Below are 6,000 nucleotides of genomic sequence, written 5' to 3'. Positions count from 1 at the left end.
AACTGTAGTTTTGTGAGACATTTAGCTTTCTCTGTCAGAGAGCTCTAGTGCCACAATAAACAACAGTTCCCAGGATTCCCTAGCATTGAGCCAGGACAGTTAAAGCAGTCTCAAACTGGATTATTTCTGCCATGCGTTTTGGACCTGAGTTATTCCAGAAAATAGAAAAGGACATACTGTACTCTCAAAAGTGCATTCCCAATGAAAACAGCACAAAGTATACAGAAGTCTTCTGTACTTAAACGGACCCCACAGACATAAAACAATAATATGAAAAGAAAAAGAACAAGCATTCCTGAACATGTCCAGTCAACACCTATCATGGATAATCCAGGGAGTGACCCATGCAGAGAGATCCTTAGGTAGACAGCCACTCTCCTCAAATTAAGTGCTCAGATAATTCAGTCATGGAGCTCATAGTCCCCCACAACCTCAGTCAATGAACAAAACCATTGAAAAAGTTTTTTTGAACAGACAGTTTGCATCTAATCCAGCACTGATGCAATTGCCTTGTTCAGGCGATTTACATTTCTGGAATTGGCTCCGCACAAAAATTCCTGTTCAGAGAGATTGTTTCATTTGGGCCTTTGGGTTATGACATTTTCATTTCTACTTCATAGCAAATGAATGGATCTTGCAGCTTTAGCAGCGGCAAACAACCAATATCACACCCTGTGGGAATATGAAGACTTTCATTTCCATCACCTTATTAAAAGCATGGGTGTGCAAGAAGAGAGAGAAAGTCACATTTTCCCTTACCTGAAGTCAGAGATATTCAGGTCTCAGGTCCCTGCTGCGGCTCCATGCTTAAATCCAGGTTGTTGATCAGCCAAGCTGGACAATGACGGAAACCAGGAAAAGACTTTAAAATGTCTTTTGGTGGTCAATGTTCTCTTGATGGGTCATGCTCCTAAATGTTCAGAGCAAGAGTTGCCCAGGACAGAGAAGGTGGAGGTGACAGGAGACACCCAAACCCATCTCTTCTGCTAACAAAGCATCAGGTAGGGTGTTACTCCCTGGAAATTGCTGTAATATTAAGAGAAGGCCTGCCCTTTCTGGGTGCCTTCCAAGCTCTCAGTGGGCATGTCCTTACCTGCTGTTAAGGAGGCAGCTCAGAACCGAAGGAGAAGACAGAATAAATTTGAGACAGCGCTGATACCAGCAGGACTGACTTTGGAGTCAGACTGTAACTCAACCAACCTCGAAAGCTTGCATTATAAAACATGGCGACGGCAAATAACACTTACCACAAGAACTTCCCTCCTGACAAGATGGGTAAAGTGATTCTGTGGGTTTGCAAAAGGGCTTAGCTTCTTTGCAAGGCTGAGCCAGAGGAAGCAGGGAGCCTAAAAGCAAGCTGCGACTCGTTTTCCCCCAAAGAAAGGAAGGAGCAGCTGGGGGATTATGGAGCCAAGGAGGAATGTGGTTTGCTCACTTCTGAACACTGAAGAAGGAAGAGTCGGATGATGACAGATGCGTAATCATGGTTCCTTCATGTCTAATACCCAAGGATCGTCCCGTTCAAGAGAAACCTCTCTTTCACTCGGATCAAGAACCGCAGAAGTCACCCTAAGCAGTCATTTGCTCACTAATTTCTTCGGCATTAAACAATTAGATTTCAGAGCTTTCGACTTAACATCTGCTTCTGGAATACTCCTTCTCCTTGCAGGGCTTTAAAGCACAGGGGAAAGACATTTCAAAGAAAGAGATTTGGAAGAGGCTGCAGGAAGAGAATTGCAGGAAGAAACAGGGATTCAGCCTGTGTTGGATGAGGTTACTTTGCCCCCCAAGATGCAGGTTTGCAGTCTGGGTGGACTCCTGGGCTCAGCTTGAACCCAGAGGCCCAGGGGATAGTCTACACATAATGAATTATGTGAATTGCTGTAGATTTCTACACGCTCAAGTCAGCATTTAAATCTCTTCATTTTCCTGCACATATTCACATCTATTTGTGTCTGTTCTTCCTCCCTTTACGAAAAATGTGAATTCATACAAAGCAGATAGATGGCAAGATGTTCAAAAATGCACACCCGCATGGATACTCCCAGATACTCCGGTACAAATGGTGAAGCCTTCCCCCCCCCCCCCCCCATTTTTTAGGGATGGTTTTTTGCCTCCCACTGCAAAAGTCCCTCATTCCTCTGAATTGCGTGTGGCCGGTTTGTATTCTAATCAACTGGACTAAGGAGAATTTTAACTGTGCATACAAGCCCCAGGTATCTGTGGTGGCCAGGAGAGCTCTTCCATACTTAAACCTTGTGCACCAACTGCACCTTGTGCACCAGAAATCTCTTACAGAGAACGCTAAATATCTCACAAAACTACTAGTCCCAGAATTCCATAGCACTGATCCATGGCAGCTAAAGCAGTGTCAAACTGCATGCCCTGGTAGCTTTCAGGAGAATGGACTGGTGAACCCACTCCAATTTTTAGCTTGAACCCATTCTCAAAATAGTTTCAGGGCCTTGGATAGCTTCTTTAAAGTTCAGACTAATAACTGGAGTGGATGTATCACTTAGAATAATAGAATCCTAGAGTTGGAAGAGATCCCAAGAGCCATCCAGTCCAACCCACTTCTGCCATGCGGAAGACACATGGCCATCCAGCCAGTGTTTGAAAAACTCCAAAGAAAACACTCCAAGGCAGCATGTTCCACTGTCATAGAATCGTAGAATCATAGAATTGGAAGAGACCACAGGGGCCATCCAGTCCAATACCTGCCATGCAGGAACTCACAATCAAAGCATCCCTGACAGACGGCCATCCAGCCTCTGCTTAAAGACCTCCAAAGAAGGAGATTCCACCACCCTCTAAACAGCTCTCAGGAAGTTCTTCCTAAAGTTGAGGTGGAATCTCTTTTCCTGTAGCTTGCATCCATTGTTCTGTGTTCTATTCTCCGAAGCTGCAGAAAACAAGCTTGCTCCACCCTCAACATGACATCCCTGCAAATACTTAAACAGGGAGATCATATCACCTCTTAACCATCTCTTCTCCCATCTAAACATACCTAGCTCCCTAAGTCTCTCTTCATAAGAGTGTATGATTTCCAGACCTTTCACCATTTTGGTCTCCCTCCAGTCCTATGGACATGTTCCAGCTTGTCAACATCCCTCTTGAACTGTGGTGACCAGAAATGGACACAGTATTCCAGGTGATGTCTAACCAAAGCTGAATAGAGTGTCACTATTACTCCCCTTGATCTAGACAAGTGATTCCCAATCTTTGGTCTTCCAGGAGTTTTGAAGTTCAATTCCCAGAAGCCCCACCAGCTTAGCATACAGTAAGGAATTCTAGAAGCTGAAGTCCAAAGCATCTGCGAGACCAAAGTTTGGGAACCACTAATCTAGACACTATACAGTACTCCTATTGATTCAGCCTAGGATCATCTTGGCCTTTTTAGCTGCTGCATCACACTGTTGACCCATTTTCGGCTTGTGGTCTACCAAGACTCCTAAATCCCTTTTGCAAGTACTAATGTCAAGCCATCACTGGCATGGGAGCCAACAGCCTCCACAACATAACCTGACAGAAGGTATGGCTGTTAATTCAGAGTGCCCACAAAGTCCTATATCGCTTCTTTCAGCCCCACTATCTTCTCATGCATATTACAGTAAGTGGGGATGCAAGAGAGAGCCTTCTTGATGGCTGCCCCCAGACTCTGGAACTCCCTGCCAAAGAGGCCAGAATGGACTCCTCTTTCCTGACTTTCCATAAGCAGTTAAAGACCTTTCCATTGCAACAGGCTTTTAAAACAGATTTTAAAAAAATCTATGGGCTTTTATGAAGGTGTTCTATTATTCTAAATTCAACTGGTTTTAATTTTTTTTATCTTAATTGCTTTAATTGCTCTTTATCTTTTAAAGTATGTATTTAAATTGTTTTAATATTGTGAATAGTTTAATTCCATTTTAAACACCACCACCCTAAGTCCCTTGCTGTGTAGTACCTATGAACTCTTGGTTTGATCCAATGGGGAAGGAAACCTGAAAGAAGAGGACATACTTTGGGACTTCAGCTGTGATTGTATTTGCAATGTTCATATATAACTGGCCCTGTAGAAGCCAGAAAGATGTACACTAGCTGGCTTTCTGTGCACATGCACCATTGACAACTTTCCTATGAATTCAGAGCTATTATTAGCCCCACTTGTCCTGTAAAATGTATATGTCCTTATACACATAGCCTGAAGGTAATTTTATACAATATTTTTAATGATTTTGTGTAGGAATCAAAGTTTGTGTACACTGAACCATTAGAAAGCAAAGGTGTCACTATCTCAGCCACCGATCCAGATAATTTTGGATTTTGGAATAGTTTGGATTTCAGAATTGCAAGTAAGGGAAACTTAACATGTAATAATACAATACAATATGATACAATACAATATGATATTATACTGCCTTTAACGTTTGGCCTAAAATGCATAGTAGCTCACTGGCATGGATACCACCAACTGCCTCTAAAAAGGAAGAAGGCCTGCAAGGTAGGATTAGGATGGAGGGCATTTAACACCTCTATTTTCCCTTTCATCCATGTCAATGTTACTGAGATCACAGGCCAGAGAGAGATGGAGGAAAGGCATATTAAAAATTACCTTCAAGTGGTAGAACTGGCAAGCAGAAGATGCAAAATGGCAATAGGGAAGACTTAAACCATCCCCCTGCCCACTGCCTTCTGAATGCCCATTGGCATTTTCAAAGGAAAAACATACCTCCTTTCTGCTATGAAGTGCTTTTTTGGCTAAGGGATTCTGGGAGTTACAGTGCCATACCCTTCAACTATCCTGATTTGGTAGGAGAAGTCATGATAAATCCTCTGTCATCCTGCATTTTCAGCTGCTTTTACAGTGTCCCAGTTTCTCTCTCCCCCCTTCTCCTCTATGTGCTTGCAAACTGATTTCAAGGTGCAAAACTAGTTTGCATTCAATTAACTCAGTTGGGGGAGAGGACAGGAGAGGCTGGAATCCTACCCTTCCCAGTAGGCTCAGGCAAAAGCAAACTACTGCAGTCCACTTCTAGCTTATCTGTTCTCCCTCATTAAAAACTTTTGATGTCTTGACCACACTCTTATATTGCTAGGCCACACATGTCCCAGTTTTCATCTATGAAATGTCAGAACATATGCAGTGCTCAAAAAGAAATATGTCTAAATTCTGGCTTTGAGAAAATCAAGAACACAACCCACAGCTCTGGCTGCCTAAGCTGATTTTTATCCATCCCTTGACAGAAAAGAAAGCCATGTTTTGCTTTGCTCTTTTAAACAAACCTCACTTCCCACGAGCTCCAAGCAACCCAATGCAACATATCTTGCACTGACTAATTCAGACCCTTTGGTTTTGGGGTCTGGTCAACTGGGATGAGGCAAAAACCTCACAGATTTAAGGCAAGGAAAATGTTTTTCCATTTCGCTGACACAGGCTGTTTCCATGCTTTGTCCAGGGAGGAAAGCAGATTTCACTGTGGCAAGAAATAAAATCATTATGCAACCACCTATGGAAAACAACATCCAGCGAGCTCAGTCATCCAGCCCAATGTGGTATTGGATAGGTTGGCCTTTTCTTCCAGCCTCAGCTCTGTTGACTAAGATTATACTGTACAAGCTGTGACCTAAAACCATGGGACAGTCCCAGATCAGGGAAAGCAGTTCTAAAATTCCCTTTGCAAAATTTATGGATTGCTCTAAGGGCAAGTCCACACCCAGAATTGCTACACAACAGAAGAAAAGCATCAATACCTTTGGAGTACAATGGTATTTCTTTCCAGTCCTATCAGCGATGCTAGCTAAGAGATTCTCAAAGCTCTAGTGCCATGTCATAGAATCATAAAATTGGGAGAGACTCTGAGGGCCACCCAGTCCAATGCCCTTCTGTCACAACAGATGGCCATCCAGATGGTGTTTGACAATCACCAAAGAAGGAGACTCCATCATGTTCCAAGGCAATGTATTCCAATGTTGAACAGTGTGTACCATTAGGAAGTTCTTCCTAATATTTAGGTGGAA

This window comes from Sceloporus undulatus, chromosome 1 (genome assembly GCF_019175285.1).
Source record: "Sceloporus undulatus isolate JIND9_A2432 ecotype Alabama chromosome 1, SceUnd_v1.1, whole genome shotgun sequence".
In the NCBI taxonomy this organism is placed as follows: Eukaryota; Metazoa; Chordata; class Lepidosauria; order Squamata; family Phrynosomatidae; genus Sceloporus; species Sceloporus undulatus.
This window is presented reverse-complemented; position numbering follows the sequence as displayed.